Here is an 18,455-nt window from a genome sequence, read left to right as displayed (position 1 = left end):
TAAAGATCGTCAAGTCTTCTTTCCAACGCCACCAAGAATGTAATTTTTGAATTGCAATTGTTAGGAAAATTGGGCTTGCTGCCGCAGTGGCGCGATGCGCCACTATCGCGCCAGAAACATGCCTCAGTAGTTTGGGCTCTGGCGCGGCGCGCCACTAAAAGGTGTGCAGGGTCTTTCAAGCCAATTTCTAGAACCCAGAAAATATTGACCTTGGCGCTGTAAGGGCGCGACGCACCACTATCGCGCCAAGAATGTGCCTCAGTAGTTTGGTCCTTGGCGAGGCACGCCACTACTAGGTGTGCAGGTTTTAGGCGTAATCCGTCTGGCGCTGCAAGGGCGCGACGCGCCACTATCGCGCCAAGTGCATTTTTAGCCTATTTTCAGAACTTTTGAGGAGGGGTAATTTGGGAACTTACCCAAATTAGATATGTATCACCCTAGACTATTTTGAGATCATATTTTCAGCCCCCACTCTCTCTCTAAAAGCCCTAGAAACCTATCTCTCTCTCTCTCTCTCTTCTTCTTCTTCTCCAACAAGAAGAGTTCCAAGAGCTTCAAGGTTTGAGTCCTCCATTGAAGACCCAACCACAAGGTTTTCTTCAAAGTCTTCAAACAAGGTATGTAAGGCTAACCTAAAATATGGATTGAGTTCTTCCATATGCCCATAGATGTGTTGGTTAGGAGTTGTGAAAGAGTTGCACCTTCTAGAAAGGTTTTCTTGAAAGTTTTCCCTAAATTATGGAATGTTTTTAGATACAAATGGTTGATTGATGATTTTAATGACTTGAGTTACTAAATAGTTATTTTTCATATTATTAACTACAAATGTATCTTTGTATATTGATTTATAGATATTGACGATATTCTTGAGTTGAGTTTTATTGAGAGTAAGGATTCATGTTTCATTCACATGAACCCAAGATGAGATTTCTTTTGTCATAATTGTCTTGAGGTTGAGATGGATAGTTGTGTGTATATATGTATTGATTGGAATGAAAAGAATGAATTGGATAGTTAAGAATGTCCCTTTGTTTCTATAATTTGAACATAGGACTAAAATGAAGATTGTAGAGTAGATGTTTGATAATGATGTGATGATAATATTTGACAATGATGTGATGATAATATTTGATGGTGATGTGAATGGTGGTGTTTTGATGATGGTGTAATAATGATGCGAATGATGATGTTTTGATGATGGTGTGAGTGATGATGTGAATAGCGATTATTTAATATGTGTAAAATGATTGATAAAGAGGTATGTTGACGAGGATGTTATGTGATGAAGTGGATTGGGGTCTAATGTGATTGTGTGATATGTGAATTGCATATTTTGAGTCGATTGGAGTCTTATGAGTATTTTTAAAACAAAGGATCTTTTGAGAAGGAGTTTTAAATAAATAATTTGTGAGCATTTTTGCATAAACTATTTATACACTATTTTTGAGTTTAAGGAGTAATTATTTTCATCAATGTTTTAAAAAGAGTTTAAGCATGAGTTGAGTTTGAGGAGTCTTTTAAGTATTTTGAACACGAGTATTTCGAGTATAAATGAGTTGAGCATTTCTACTTTAAAAACGTCGATTTTTGAGATTGAGTGGAGATGGTATAAATTTTAAAGAGAAGAGTTTGATAATTTGAGATGAGTCGATTTGAAAGAAGGTCCAATGAGGCCAAATTTGAATTGATTTTTTGAAGAGAGTCCAATGAGACTAAATGAGTATTTTGAGTATTTTACTCACTTGACAGATATGAGCATATTGAGTCTTGGGAGGAGTATCGAGCACCGAATTGGGTAAGAGTATAGTCCATACTCGAACCAATAAACTACGTCGCCAAACGTAGGAGGGGATTGAACCGTTAAAGTCGGATGCTTCCCCAAAATGTTTTTCCTGACATTATAGGACTTGGTTGGATTGGATCCATGATTGGTTGATTCGTTCATACCCTGCCAAGGTGTGAACGGATGTGGCAACAACATCGGCTTGTTGTACTATCACTCGCTCATATGGTGATAGTTGTCGGTTAGAGAAACTCCCAAATTGAATGGATTGTGATTGATGTGATTGGTTTGATTGTGATTGTAGAGTATTGAGTTGAATTGTAAAACATTGCATAATTCTAAATTGCATATCTATTAAATTGAGTTGATTGCATATCATTGGATTGGATTGGATTGTATGGTATATGATTGGTCTTTGTCTAAAAATGTATTCTTACTTTAGACTTATGATGTCTTATGTGAGTCTATCCTACCTTTCTGATTCGAGATAGTTGACCCGATGTTATTCTTAATTGAGGTATGTTTTATTCTGTCATATTACATACCAGTACATTCCACGTACTGACGCCATTTGGCCTGTCATTGGCACCAATTAGATAGTAGTGATAGAGGCTTCATAGACTAGATAGTGATGCGTTGATTGAGTATTTCTTTCCTTAAAATTATTCTTGTCAAACTATTTATAATGACAAATATAAGAGTTGATTTGTCGGCCCATGGCCTTTATTCTTTGAGTTAGATTGATGTTTGAGTTGCCCACCGAATATTCTCTTTATTTTCTTGTCTTCCGCTGATTGAATGAATGAACGGATGTGTGATCAGGATATGTGGTTCGCTTGGGAGCCAGAAATGGTTTCTGAGTGCCAGTTACGTCTAGGGTACCCTCCCGGGGCGTGACAAACATGGTATCAGAGCACAGAGTTTAAGAGTCCTAGGGAGTCTATGAAGCCGTGTCTAGTAGAGTCTTGCTTATGGGTGTGTTGTGCACCACACTTATAATCAGGAGGCTATAGGACATTAAGAATGTATTTCCCTTCTTTCATATTCTAGATTCGTGCGATAGAGTTTAACTCTATGAATGTTCCCTTCTAATTCGTGCGTTGCTCAAATCCATTTGACTACCCCTCATACTCAAGGTAGTTGAAACGGTAGATATGAGATTCTTATTGATGAGTTAAGATAAAGTCTTGAGGAAGGGAAGAGACGGCACAAGGCTTGAGAGGAGCCGATTACTATGCTTAACTCTATTGATCTGGAAGGATGTACTCTCATTCGTATGGATCGTGCGTTGAGTCAGAGCGAGACGTATCCTAGAATCTTATCCCTATATCTTGATTCGAATGTCTCCTTCGAGGGGGAAGTTGCATATCTGAGTGACAAGTCTCACCATTCAAGGAAATATGGTTTGAGGTATGGTGAGCTATGGTTGGTAGAATGATTGTAGAGGTAGGAAGAGGGAGTTAAAGGAGTAGAACTAAAATAGTGAGAATGATGGTTGATTGAGGCCTGTAGCTAGGGTAAGGTATCTAGGATATGAGTAACGAGGTGTAGAGAATGATCGTGATAGTGCTAGTTTTAAGGTTTGATTCAGTAGGCTTGACATGACATATGCAAGAGATTAGGATATTAACTCATGAGGAGTACGTGTCATGGAAAGAGGGGTATGTGACCCTCAAATGTAAGTAGTGAGTTGAGGCTAAGTCAGTTGGCGAGAAGAGGCTTAAGATATGTATATGAAATAATATAGAGTTATATGAGGTTCTAAATTGTTAGTTGTGATTGGGTGACTAGTTAGTATCCTTCCGTTGATGTCGTTAAGCTAAGGGGGAGATGATGGGGTAATGATCCAAAGTAAGTCTTGAGTTTCCGATAGTGATGAGTTGGCCAAGATGATAGTAGACGGAGTTGAGCAAGAGTAGATGAGGGAGAGTGAGTTCTTCCCAATTGTGATAGTTGTGTTGTACATGTCTAGTCGAGGATAAATGTGTGGAGGAGGAGCGAGATGAGAACTTGTGATGAGCAATAAATAGGTAAGAGTATGTTATTGTGTCTCCGGGAAAGAGCTCATACGATGAAGAGGGTATAAGTGTTGAAGTAAGCTCGGGAACTCTTAGATATGAGTGAGGTAGTTAGAGTGATAAGGTTGAGTGTATGGTTGTCACTGTGAGAGAGATGGTAGTAGGCTAATGATAGCATTTGGGGGAAAGATTAGAGGAATGTGGAGGGTGTTATGAGGTTTGGAAAGGAGAGGAAGTTTGGACACCGATATATTGACCTCATAAAATAGTGAAGAGGATTGGAAATGTCGCTCGTGAATTGGAATTCGACGGTTGGATATGTAGATGTTTGAATGATTCGGTTGATGGAGTTTCGATGTTCTATTCGTGCCAAATCCTGAGTTGAAATGATTTGTCTATTCTTGAGTTTGAATAGCCAATTGTCTAAATTGCTCGATTGGTTGATTCGATTGAGTTTCGATTTTTATTCGTGCCTAGAGTCCACTATTGGTTTACTCATCATTCGAGGACGAATGATCCCAAGGGGAGATAATGTAACACCCCTCAAAATTTTTACCTAAGATTCGGACCTTTCTTGTACACGGGTAGGGTCAACCGTATTTATTTCAAGGTATGTGCTTGAGTTAAGAAAAGTCCCTAAGAAATTGAAGACTGTTGGAGGTGATGTGGGGTCACAGAGGACCCCTAGGACCAAGCTAAGTCCAAAAGATTCATCGTGGTTAAGTTTTAGACTGAGTTCGTGTATAGGGTTGACTTCTAATGACCCTATATTTTGAAAGACGACAATCTGGGTGGCCCACGACCTATCAAATTAAAGATCGTCAAGTCTTCTTTCCAACGCCACCAAGAATGTAATTTTTGAATTGCAATTGTTAGGAAAATTGGGCTTGCTGCCGCAGTGGCGCGATGCGCCACTATCGCGCCAGAAACATGCCTCAGTAGTTTGGGCTCTGGCGCGGCGCGCCACTAAAAGGTGTGCAGGGTCTTTCAAGCCAATTTCTAGAACCCAGAAAATATTGACCTTGGCGCTGTAAGGGCGCGACGCACCACTATCGCGCCAAGAATGTGCCTCAGTAGTTTGGTCCTTGGCGAGGCACGCCACTACTAGGTGTGCAGGTTTTAGGCGTAATCCGTCTGGCGCTGCAAGGGCGCGACGCGCCACTATCGCGCCAAGTGCATTTTTAGCCTATTTTCAGAACTTTTGAGGAGGGGTAATTTGGGAACTTACCCAAATTAGATATGTATCACCCTAGACTATTTTGAGATCATATTTTCAGCCCCCACTCTCTCTCTAAAAGCCCTAGAAACCTATCTCTCTCTCTCTCTCTCTTCTTCTTCTTCTCCAACAAGAAGAGTTCCAAGAGCTTCAAGGTTTGAGTCCTCCATTGAAGACCCAACCACAAGGTTTTCTTCAAAGTCTTCAAACAAGGTATGTAAGGCTAACCTAAAATATGGATTGAGTTCTTCCATATGCCCATAGATGTGTTGGTTAGGAGTTGTGAAAGAGTTGCACCTTCTAGAAAGGTTTTCTTGAAAGTTTTCCCTAAATTATGGAATGTTTTTAGATACAAATGGTTGATTGATGATTTTAATGACTTGAGTTACTAAATAGTTATTTTTCATATTATTAACTACAAATGTATCTTTGTATATTGATTTATAGATATTGACGATATTCTTGAGTTGAGTTTTATTGAGAGTAAGGATTCATGTTTCATTCACATGAACCCAAGATGAGATTTCTTTTGTCATAATTGTCTTGAGGTTGAGATGGATAGTTGTGTGTATATATGTATTGATTGGAATGAAAAGAATGAATTGGATAGTTAAGAATGTCCCTTTGTTTCTATAATTTGAACATAGGACTAAAATGAAGATTGTAGAGTAGATGTTTGATAATGATGTGATGATAATATTTGACAATGATGTGATGATAATATTTGATGGTGATGTGAATGGTGGTGTTTTGATGATGGTGTAATAATGATGCGAATGATGATGTTTTGATGATGGTGTGAGTGATGATGTGAATAGCGATTATTTAATATGTGTAAAATGATTGATAAAGAGGTATGTTGACGAGGATGTTATGTGATGAAGTGGATTGGGGTCTAATGTGATTGTGTGATATGTGAATTGCATATTTTGAGTCGATTGGAGTCTTATGAGTATTTTTAAAACAAAGGATCTTTTGAGAAGGAGTTTTAAATAAATAATTTGTGAGCATTTTTGCATAAACTATTTATACACTATTTTTGAGTTTAAGGAGTAATTATTTTCATCAATGTTTTAAAAAGAGTTTAAGCATGAGTTGAGTTTGAGGAGTCTTTTAAGTATTTTGAACACGAGTATTTCGAGTATAAATGAGTTGAGCATTTCTACTTTAAAAATGTTGATTTTTGAGATTGAGTGGAGATGGTATAAATTTAAAAGAGAAGAGTTTGATGATTTGAGATGAGTCGATTTGAAAGAAGGTCCAATGAGGCCAAATTTGAATTGAGTTTTTGAAGAGAGTCCAATGAGACTAAATGAGTTGATTTGAAAGAGTCCAATGAGACTAAATGGGTATTTTGAGTATTTTACTCACTTGACAGATATGAGCATATTGAGTCTTGGGAGGAGTATCGAGCACCGAATTGGGTAAGAGTATAGTACATACTCGAACTAATAAACTACGTCGCCAAACGTAGGAGGGGATTGAACCATTAAAGTCGGATGCTTCCCCAAAATGTTTTTCCTGACATTATAGGACTTGGTTGGATTGGATCCATGATTGGTTGATTCGTTCATACCCTGCCAAGGTGTGAACGGACGTGGCAACAACGTCGGCTTGTTGTACTATCACTCGCGCATATGGTGATAGTTGTCGGTTAGAGAAACTCCCAAATTGAATGGATTGTGATTGATGTGATTGGTTTGATTGTGATTGTAGAGTATTGAGTTGAATTGTAAAACATTGCATAATTCTAAATTGCATATCTACTAAATTGAGTTGTTGCATATCATTGGATTGGAATTGATTGTATGGTATATGATTGGTCTTTGTCTAAAAATGTATTCTTACTTTAGACTTATGACGTCTTATGTGAGTCTCTCCTACCTTTCTGATTCGAGATAGTTGACCCGATGTTATTCTTAATTGAGGTATGTTTTATTCTGCCATATTACATACCAGTACATTCCACGTACTGACGCCATTTGGCCTGCATCGTTTCATGATGCAGAGACAGGTACTAGAGATCATCAACCGGCGCTCCGTTGAAGATCCACATCCACTCTCAGCGTATTGGTGAGTCCTCCCCTATATTCGGAGGACACTATTTGTGTATTCTTGCGTTGAGTTAGCCCTTTTTCATTTTGAGTTGAGGTAGCCATGAATATGTCATTGGCACCAATTAGATAGTAGTGATAGAGGCTTCATAGACTAGATAGTGATGCGTCGATTGAGTATTTCTTTCCTTAAAATTATTCTTGTCAAACTATTTATAATGACAAATATAAGAGTTGATTTGTCGGCCCATGGCCTTTATTCTTTGAGTTAGATTGATGTTTGAGTTGCCCACCGAATATTCTCTTTATTTTCTTGTCTTCCGCTGATTGAATGAATGAACGGATATGTGATCAGGCTATGTGGTTCGCTTGGGAGCCAGAAATGGTTTTTGAGTGCCGGTTACGTCTAGGGTACCCTCTCAGGGCGTGACATTGGCATACCAATCTCAATTGGCATAATCTAGATTTAATGCATATTGAGAAGAACTTCTTTGAGAATGTGTTTAACATAGTGCTGGATGTAGATGGTAAAATAAAAGATAACCCCAAATCTAGAAAAGACTTGTAGAAATTCTATCGACGCCCTGAATTACATGATGTTGATAGCAAATACCCAAAAGTTATTTATACACTAAAAGAAGAGTCAAAAAAATTATTGTGTGAAAGGGTGAAAAATCTAAAATTTTCTAATGGATATGTCTCAAATATGGGAAGATGTGTGGACATGAAAAGGCACAAGTTATTGGTATGAAAATTCATGATTGTCCTGTGTTCATGTAAAGATTGATACCTGTTGCATTCCATGAGCTATTACCAAAAAAAAGGTGGGAAGCACTTACTGAGATGAGCCTTTTCTTTAGGGATATCACTTCTATAGTAATTCATGAAGAGGACATGGTAAAACTTCAACAAGAAATACCTGAAATCCTTTGCAAAATTAGAGCGTGTATTCCCTCCTAGCTTCCTTGATTCAATGGAGCATCTCTCTGTGCATCTCTCTTACAAAGCAAGGCTATCTGGTTAAGTATAATATCGATGGATATAACCATTTGAGAGGTAACATTTCATTTATATATTTAAGTATTTCATTTTTTTTGACAATTAAACTGATTTTATTAAACACCAAGGGACAATATAAAGCTTAGGGAGGAGCCAAGCAGCAACCTTCCCTTCTCAGAAAATGCCTAAATAACCTTACAATCCTTACGACAATTCCTAATCAGTATCTCTAATAGAAAAATCATAACTCTAATTAAAGAGAACTTAAAAACTCAAATAACCTCCTGTTACTTCTATTTAATTTTTTTCAATTAAACTGATTTTATTAATCACCAAGAGACAATACAAATCTTAGGGAGGAGCCAACCAGCAACCTTCCCTTCTCAAAAAATGCCTAAATAACCTTACAATCCTTACGACAATTCCTAATCAGTATCTCTAATAGAAAAAACATAACTCTAATTAAAGAGAACTTAAAAACTCAAATAACCTCCTGTTAAACTAATTTTATTAATCACCAAGAGACAATACAAATCTTAGGGAGGAGCCAACCAGCAACCTTCCCTTCTCAAAAAATACCTAAATAACCTTACAATCCTTACGACAATTCCTAATCAGTATCTCTAATAGAAAAATCATAACTCTAATTAAAGAGAACTTAAAAACTCAAATAACCTCATGTTACTTCTATTTAATTATTTTTAATTAAACTGATTTTATTAATCACCAAGCGATAATACAAATCTTAGGGAGGAGCCAACCAGCAACCTTCCCTTCTCAAAAAATGCCTAAATAACCTTACAATCCTTATGACAATCCCTAATCAGTATCTCTTATAGAAAAACCATAACTCTAATTAAAGAGAACTTAAAAACTCAAATACCCTTGTTAAATAGATGCATAGGTCAGTCTTCACAATCTGAAATATTATGACATACAAGATTTTCCTAAAGAATCTTTTCTGCAACGCCTCTTAAAGTTTTATAAATATATGACATTTTGTACTTCCCCCTATGATCTGTTTGTGTATTAAAAATGTTAATCTGCTAGAATTTCCACATATGAAACATCTTTCTTGTCAACCAAGAAGCATATCGGATACCTCCATGTCTGCAAGTCTCCTGTTTCTTATATAGTATGTATGGACTCAATTGATCCATAGTTTTTCCTTGTTCTGACTCAATAGCCACAACAATTTGCAGATTGCAGCTTGATTCAAGACCTTCAAGTTAATATTCAAGCCTCCTGCACCTTTAGGAAGAGTCACCTTGTCCCAAGCTACAGGTGTCCTTTTAGTAATATTGGTCTGACCTGTCCATAAATAGTTCCTACAAGCAGCTTCGATGAGTTTAATAACCTTTTGTGGTAGTAAAAATACTCATGACCTGTATGCTTGAACACCAAATAGTATTTCTATAATAACTTGAAGCCTCCCGGCATATGATAATTCTCTAGCCATCCAGTTAGTGATCTTTGTTGTAATTTTGTCTACTAAAGGTTTGTATTGCAAAACTGTTATTCTTTTAGTATACAAAGGAACTCCTAAGTATTTAAATGGTAAGTCACCTATTTCATAGTACAACAAACACAATATGTCATTCCTTTCATCCGTCCCTAACCACCCAAACAAACATGGTTATTTAAGTACTTCATTCTCATTCTTATGAGTGATTAACGCCTTGAGCTTTTGTGCTATTTCCAGAAATCTCCAAAAATATAAATATAATGCTCGAAATAAAGTACACGTTGAAGGATCCATATGCAATGCACATATAATTGAGGAAGCTTCATCATTTGGTTCACACTACTTAGAGCGTCATGTTTATACAAGGCATAAAAAAGTGCCACGGAATGACGATGGTGGTATAGGTGAACAAGATGGATACGAGGGTAATCTTTCTATATTCACCTATCCAGTTCGAGGATTTGGGGAACTAAATTGGAGATATCTAACCAAAGAAGAACTTAATGCAGCTCATATTTATATTTTAGTAAATTGAAGAGAAGTGCAGCATATGTGAAGTAAGATTTCAAGCTTTTGTTTTCATTTGTACATAAAAAATATCAACAAAAAAAAACTTACACATTTTTTTCTTATATGTGATCCAAAGGAATTTTATTGACTCCAAGATATGCGAGCATTTGTACAATATCTTTCTATATGTACTTACTTCACTTATAAGAAACTCTAATTTCTTTTTAATCTGATAGGACCGAATACACATAAATAACCAGTTCATCAAGGCTCTTGCAAAAGGTCCATGTCGATCATCAAAGCCATACACTGGTTATAATGTCAACGGCTTTAAATTTCACACTAAAGGTCGCAGGTTTTCTAAAACATCTAATAACAGTTGTGTTTGCATAAAAGGAACCAATTATAGTACAGATGACAATGACTACTATGGTGTGGTTACTGAAATTCTTGAACTGGAGTACAAAGAAAGTACACTGATTAAAAGAACTGTTTTATTTAACTATGAATGATTTGACCCAACACCAAATGTAGGAATGAAGATTCACCCGCAATATGAACTTGTGGATATCAACCATATAAGGAAATTGAAGAAGTATGAATCATTTTTTTGGCAATGCAAGCGGCTCAAGTGTATTATGCCACTTATCCTAGCTTACGACGTGATAAGAGTGATCGGTGGGTTGTGTGCAAAACAAAAGCTCTAGGTATTGTGGATATGCCTCTGTCATCTTCGTTGTCCCCCTAGTTGATGTTGCAGAGCCATTTCAATGTGACGAAGATGGTTTAAGGTTTGAGGTGGTGTCCAATAATGAAACTGTTATTCAGAATGATCTAAATAGCGAATTCATAAACTTAAGAGACGAGGATGATGATTTAGATGATGAGACAGAATTTCATGATGAATCAGAATCAGATGATGAAAATGAAGAGGAAGAGGCATACTATGAAAGTGGCAATGAATCGAGTCAAAGTTCTCCAATATTTTTAAATATAAGAGTTAGAGTGACTAAAACATAATATATGAGTTAATTTTATTGCAATCAGATTTTATATTTCTTGCTATCAAAGTTTTGAATTTTAGATCTCACCGATTTTATATTTCTCTTTTATCAGTATACTTATTTTGTTTTAATAGTCTCTAGGTTGTTTTGTTTGAACAACTATCCCTCAGTCTTATTTTGTGATACGAAGTAGAGCACTCTGGAACTATGTTTTGAATAGTGATGTGATAATTTTATTCCTTGAAGTGTTTATATTTTTATCGATTGTCTAGATTAATACATATTTTTTGTTTTAACATTTCATAAGCATCCTCTTCTTGAAGTGATATATCAACTAATTATCAATTCTTGTTATAATTAGATTCACATGTAACTTTGAAATTGTAAAAATAGCGCCAAGGGGGTGGACCAAGCAGATATTCAGGAAAAAGAAAAGTAGATCCAGTGACATCTCTTCCAGTGTCAAGTTTGGCACCTAATCAAGCACCATCATTGCCTGAATGCCAATACCAGTGACACCAGATTCAGTCGCAGTCAATATATCACTACCTTCTTTATTTGTGGGGATTGAAACACCAAGAAATGACATTGTATCAACAACTTCGTCAAATACAACTGATGGTACCCCCATGTCAATTGAAATCGTCCTGGGACATTAAGTGTTTAGCATCGTTTCATTTACATTGTTTAACTTTAGGCATGTAAGTAAGCTATGCTGGTTTTCTTTCCATACTTTTTTTTCTATAAACCTTTCAAAAGTTATGTTGGTTTTCTTAAGTTGCATTGATGGGGAATTAATTACAGAATTGAGGTGTGGCATTTCTTTGATTTGAACAGTCCTCATTTCTCATTTCCTGAAGTTTTTTTAATCTTCTTTAGTATATTACTAGATTTCATAAAAGAAATTTTTTCAATTGTTCCAAATTAAGCTTAGATCTTAATCTATATATTGAACCCATGTTCAACATGGGCTCCTCCAATAGTCATTTCAAGATATGTTAATTTTAGGATTTTATAATTTATATCTAGTCCTTGTCTCTTTGATAATACTTTCATAAGTATCATGTTTTTTTCTTACTTCCTCTACTTTTTCAAGCTCTTATAATGTCGATAAAGACATTGATATACACTCTAGCCATTGATTGATTTACATAAATGAAATTGAGTATTGAAATGATTACTTGCTATATTTATACAAGTTTGGAGCCGAGTAACAATGTATCCCGGGCGATGACAAAAAATTTTAAGGAAAAATTGGATCTTGAAGGACATGATTGGAAGTCAGTTACACCAGAGATTAAGGACTTCTACTAGTAGGAGTTTAAGGTGAAACTATACTATCATTTTGGTTTTCGATAACTAATGTTTTATTACCAAATTAAATAGTACAGCTCAAACAAGAACAAAAGAAAAAACATAGCTCATGGAAATAGATCAATTACAACTAGCCAAAAGCAAAATTTAGGTTGCCTCATCTTCTACATCTAGCAAAAGAGAAAATATTTAAGGATAAAAGTTCATAGTTTCTAACAATGCAGTCAGTTTTCTATTGCTATTTCTCTTCCGGAACACCTCTTGGATAACTTGTCTAACTGTAGCTTCAGGTCGTCTTTGTGTGCCTTTGAAAACATGTTGATTCCTTTCCATTCAAAATATGGCATGCACTACCAGCCAAGAGAGCTTTGTATATTTATTCTTTGGGACATTTGCCTTTAATTAAATTACTTGACCACTCTACTTCATCCTTCCATCCTATGGGAGCTCTTGTTATGTGCCACTGTAACAACTTATTACATAAGTCGTGGGACGGACCACAATAAAAAAAGCAAGTACTCAATAGTTTCGTTTGCATCTCCACACACTGGACAACTCATATGATCAACAATATCCCAGCCAAGAAGCCTATCTCTAGTGTATAATCATCCCAGTATAGCCAAGTTTAGAATGAAGGTCCCTTTAGGTGGACCATTGTTATTGCAAGCTAACCTTCTCCATGGGACTTTTTGATAATTTCCGCTAAGCTTCACATATAATTTCCTAACAAAGAACTTGGCCATACTTCCCAGTTCAACCATATTCATCCCAGCTTCTTCTATATACTTCTTCCCTTTTCAGACTTTATTCAACACCCATGATGCTTGTTTTGGTACATTTTCTTACAGATGATTGTGTCTCCTTCTACTTAAATATTCATGTACCCATTTTACTCTTAAATTCCATTTTAGTAAAACTGATGGGTTTATTCATTTAGAATTTCCGTTATATCAGTTCATGTGATATTTTACATTTAGTTGTTTTAAGGGGAAGTGATTCCATTGGAATACCGAAATTGAAGGTTCCATAAAGGGTGATTTTATGAAAAATGTTGAATACAATACAAGAGTATGTTATCTGAAGCAAGATTCTCAAGGAAAAACAAAAAGATATCCCAAAATCTATTTGGGAGAGCTATGAGCCTCACTATGATACTTGAGCTTTTAAGACTAAATCTGCACAATGTTCAAAAAATCGACAAAGTGAAAAAGGTGGTGAGGGATCCAGTCCCTCACGCCATACAGGAGGCTCTCATTTTGTCAAGTTATAGTTTCTTCAAAGTTATTCCTTATGTAATAACTTTCATAGATGTGATTTCAATTTTAGGCAAATGTACTTGGACCGCCAACTCATCCGCACGAACTTTTGAAGAAGACACATACCAAAGCAAACGATGATGAGTTTGTGGATCTGAAGTCCAAGGGCACATATGTAACGTCACACATTGCTTATTATATTTTTCAGAGTTTGTCATGGATTTGCTTTATGATTCATGATTCCAAAAGATTAAGCACACGGTTATAATATTGGACGTTAACAACAAGGAAGGTTACTGTTGTGATTATATTATATTGGAACTGATATCCTTGCATCTCCATAAATAAGGGAGGGGATTTTTGTTATTACAGAAACGTGCAGAGGAGGATATTATTGTGAACCATAAAAATGTATTAAAGACAAATATCATGCGCACTTCTTTCCGTAATTATAATTTGATTTTTAAGAATTACCCAATTCTTAGCCTTCCAAGTATGGTCATAAATAATAGGTCCCCATGTAGCTGCCACTAGGTTTTAAATTGCCTTTAGTGTGTGTCATGACCCGACTTAGGGCCTAGCTGTAACACGGCGATTAAAATACCGAAAGATTCCAATCAAGCCTCTTAGCGTAACATTCATGAGCATACATAAAGTAAATAAGCAATAAAGCTAAATCAAGGTACGGAAGCAAAATCTCAAATAGAACATAGATCTCGAAAACGAGAAACGATAACATAAACTCTTTTCTATCTAACATGTCTCTACTACTAGATGGGGGCATGAGACAATCTCCCAACTCACCCAATAGACAACATAAGAGTAATAAAGTATAACTGTCAAATGTGAAATAAATTTCATGTCCTTGAACTGTGAGGACTCACCAACGAGAAGCTAATAGAGAACTCTAGCCATGAGCGGGAGGAGGATGAACGTGATCGTCAGTCCCTACATTATGATACAATGTAGGCAAAAAGTATGGATTAGTACATGGAATACTCTAAGTATGTGAGAAGATGCATGAACAATAAACATAGGACATACTCAATATGAATTATGGATGCAAGACCAATATCTTTAAAACATGAGTAAAGTCATGAAAACATTAAAACATTTATCTCATTGGTCAATGCATCAAAAGAATCTCATAAGAACTCATAACTCGATTGAAACTGTGTGGGGTAGGACCTTTAACTGACATATAAGACCATGCGAGCTAATGCATGAATTCGGTGACTCCTACATCGAGACAGGAGAGGCTACCTTTCCAGGGTATACTCCATTAGTAACTCTTTTAATTGGGTTATGTGGATTCACTAGCTTCGCCATATAGGCATCTGTAAACCTACACGGGCAACGTAGTTTGGAACTAAAGGTTGCTACTAGGATTTCCTTGATTAACTAACTACGTTACCGGATCAAACCCCACCTAAAATTCCTCTCGGTGCTTAGTCAATATCCCAATGGAACTTATAAAACATGATCATAAACATCATAGGAAAAGATAATAACTACTTATCGATCTATCTTTATAAGACATCATAAGAATAGCCCATCTAACATCATCATAGAAAATCATAGGATTAGCTCATCAATCATATAACTTCATGCAATGTGGGTATAGGTCTTCCATCATTAGATATCTTTGATCATAAACATTTTTAGGGACTTAACTTGTCCTATCTTTAACTTTGCTTGAAACATCATAGAATCATCATTCATAAACTTCTTTGCCTAAAGCCTCTTTAACTTATTCATAAAACCTTCATTAAAATAACTTGAAAATCATGATCATATCTCATAAATCATATTTGAAATTAGCATATAGCATGGTTCATAGAAATTCAACTTGAAATCATGCAATATGATATGAATTATGCATAATTATGCTAATAGCACTAAATTAAATCATAATTGAGAAGACCCAACATAAATCATGAAATTAGGGCTTTTAATTGAAGAATTCATAAGAGAATTGAGAAGAGATATTTAGGATTCCATGGGTGAAAGGTACCCATGGATGAGGTCTCACATACCTTGACCTTGATGAGCCCTAATTTAAAAAGAATGGAAGCTTGACTTTGGAAGAATCCCTTGAATTTGCTTGAGGAAGAAAGAAGCCTTAGAGAGAAAACTTATGAGAGAGGGTTTTATAATTTTGGGGATTATGAGAGAATAGGAGGGTTAGGGGAATTTAGGTTAGTTATTAAGTAGGAATCTAGGCTCAAAAATCGTCCATATTCATTAGTGAGATAGGGGGAAAAGACCAAAATAACTCCAACTTAAAACTGAATCTGAAATCAAACTGGTCCACCACCATGAACTATTCGTGGCACCACGGCCCATGGTGTAATGACCTTGAGGGTTATTTTTGGAAATTTGTGCAAAATTACCATTTTACCCTCTCTTTAATGCCCTCGGGTGTTATTTGATCAGTTTGTGGTGTTGGTTTTTTTAAAATCTTAATAGGTTGTGAATTGTGTGAGTTTTTGAGTTTTCATAAACTTTAAATGTTAAAAAGTGATTTTCAGTGCCAATCGGACCTACGGGTCTCAGAACGGGGTTCTGTCAGTTCCATCAGCTCCAAAATATGGAAATTAGTCTAGGAGAGTTGTCGGAATCACATTTGGGGTTAATACATGGATTTGGGGTCTTGAGTTGAAAAGTTTAATTTTTATGAGCTAAGTTTGACTTTGGTCAACAAATCGAGTTTTGAGTGTCGGATGGTGATTCTGCTAGTTCCATTGGCTCTGAAACGTGCTTTCTGATCAATTTGCACTATTGGTTTATATTTATAGAGTTCCGAATGAGTTTTAAGGGTCAAAAATATGTTTTGAAGAGTGGTAGTGTAAGTTGACCGCGGTCAACACGTGTACACAGTAACACGCGTGAACAGTAACTTTTTGGGCAGAAAATGCCCCTTTCTTCCCATTTTAATATTTTTCATCGTTTGTTTGAGTACTTGAACTCTTTGAGATGATTTGAGAAGAGATTTTCGAGGCAAAGTGTTGGGTGATTTTTTTGACCTAAAACCTTCCTTTTTCATTAAGTATTTGATGATTTTAACTCCTAAATTTTAGTTTCAAGCCCCAAAAATCTTTGTTTCTTTCCTAATCCGAATTTAAGAAAAGTGATGATTTTTAACTCATTTTGAGCTTTATTTTTATGGGTTTTTCAACCATGAGTTCCTTATTACAAGTAGAATATGATTGTCCAATAAATTTTTAGATTTGACTCTTTTTGGAAATAAATAATTTTTTGACTATTTTACCCCCGGTTCCGAAACCTATCAATATGGGTGTCATTAGACTCCTTGTGATATGTATGTTTCATTATTGATAGTGGTTATCATTCTAGGCATTGAATTCGAGAGTTGCTTGTCCGATGGAGGTATTCGGGTGTGGTTTCGGCAATTGAGGTAGGTTTGACTATCCTTCTTTGAGATTGAAATGGGTAATTAGTCATTCATATGTTATAGACTTTGAGATGGGTTGTAGTTTGAGTTAAAAATGTTATATATATTGTGATGCTCGTGTGGGGACTTATTTATTAATGTGTTGCCGTGTGAGGGTTTATTTGTATTACATAGCCCGTGGGGGGGCCTTATTTGTTATCTTATTTGCTTTGAGAGCATGTGATTCGTGATTTATCTGAGAGAGAAGCTTGAGTATATTATTTGACTTGTGATGCCCGCCTGAGAGATTGAGTTGGGCGTTTTGAGCATGCTTGAGTATTGAAATATTGTTGAGAAAGGAGTGAATATTTAAATGGAAGTATTTCCTTCCCATTACTATTTATTGAGGGTGAATAACATGTGTAGGTAAGTTTTGAGAACTTTGAATCTTGTATCACATGTGAGTTGACTATTACTTCTATGACATATGTATTTTGATGCATTCATCCTCATTCATCATATCATGAAATATGGAAAGTTGAGAAATATGGAAAGTCTTTTTGAGAAAGAAAATGAAACACATTTAAACCTTTGTATCTTGAGTCCCTGGCCGAGTCAATTTTACGGCAGGGTAGTAGATGCATTGTGATTCCTTGACCACGAGGAGGTGGCAAGGATAATAAGATATTATGATTAAGGTATATGGTCTGCGATACCCCATGTGTCCTGCTTGGTAGCACAGCTCGGCAGGTGTATACGACAAGTTGTGCGACAGTCTTAATTCTACTGTACCACCGCATCATTGCATCATCATATTGCATTGCATTGCATTGATATCTATACTACTTCAATTATCTAGTTAATTATGATTATGAGTTGTTATTATTAGTTTACTTTACTCGTGCCATTATATATATAAACTGAAGGCACCAATGTCGAAGTTGGACTTTTCTATATGTAGGTGAAAGTGTTCCTTAGTTTATTTCATAGGTTTGATTAAATATTTATACTCAGTCGGCTAAATTCTACTGAGTACATGTGAATTGTACTCACTCCTACTTTTGTGTCCCTTTTTGATGTAGATACTAGTCAGGGTACCTCACGTGGCAGCTGATATTCTAGCGGATTGTGTATTTTCAGATTAGTGGTGAGGTCCCGAAATTTGGATCATCACTAGTCTATCTTTATTTCTCAGTCTTTTGTATTATTCAGAGACTTATGTTGTATCTTCAGACTCAAACCTTGTATTAGATGCTCTTTATACTTATGACACCAGGTCTTGGGATATTTTTTTCATTGTCTTTCTTTTCATTTAAATCATAGCATGACTTTTCCTTTAGGAATCTCGTATGAGTTTTACTTCTAGGCTTACACATCAGGTTGGATTTTGGAATATGTGCCATTATGACCTCAGTTTTTAGGTCGTGACAAATTGGTATCAG

The 18,455-nt window shown here is 36.0% G+C and overlaps 1 long non-coding RNA gene across 1 annotated transcript; it reads left to right on the top strand.

The window, feature by feature from the left end:
- The first annotated feature begins 9,087 nt into the window (after positions 1-9,087).
- LOC129870895 (uncharacterized) lies at positions 9,088-11,883 on the top strand. The gene is made up of 2 exons (XR_008762156.1): positions 9,088-10,092; positions 11,411-11,883. It is a non-coding gene; the product is annotated as an uncharacterized LOC129870895 (long non-coding RNA).
- The last annotated feature ends 6,572 nt before the right edge of the window (positions 11,884-18,455 follow it).

Source organism: Solanum dulcamara, chromosome 10 (assembly GCF_947179165.1).
Source record: "Solanum dulcamara chromosome 10, daSolDulc1.2, whole genome shotgun sequence".
In the NCBI taxonomy this organism is placed as follows: domain Eukaryota; kingdom Viridiplantae; phylum Streptophyta; class Magnoliopsida; order Solanales; family Solanaceae; genus Solanum; species Solanum dulcamara.
The sequence above is the reverse complement of the archived record's forward strand: the minus strand, read 5'-3'. Positions and strand labels throughout refer to the sequence as shown.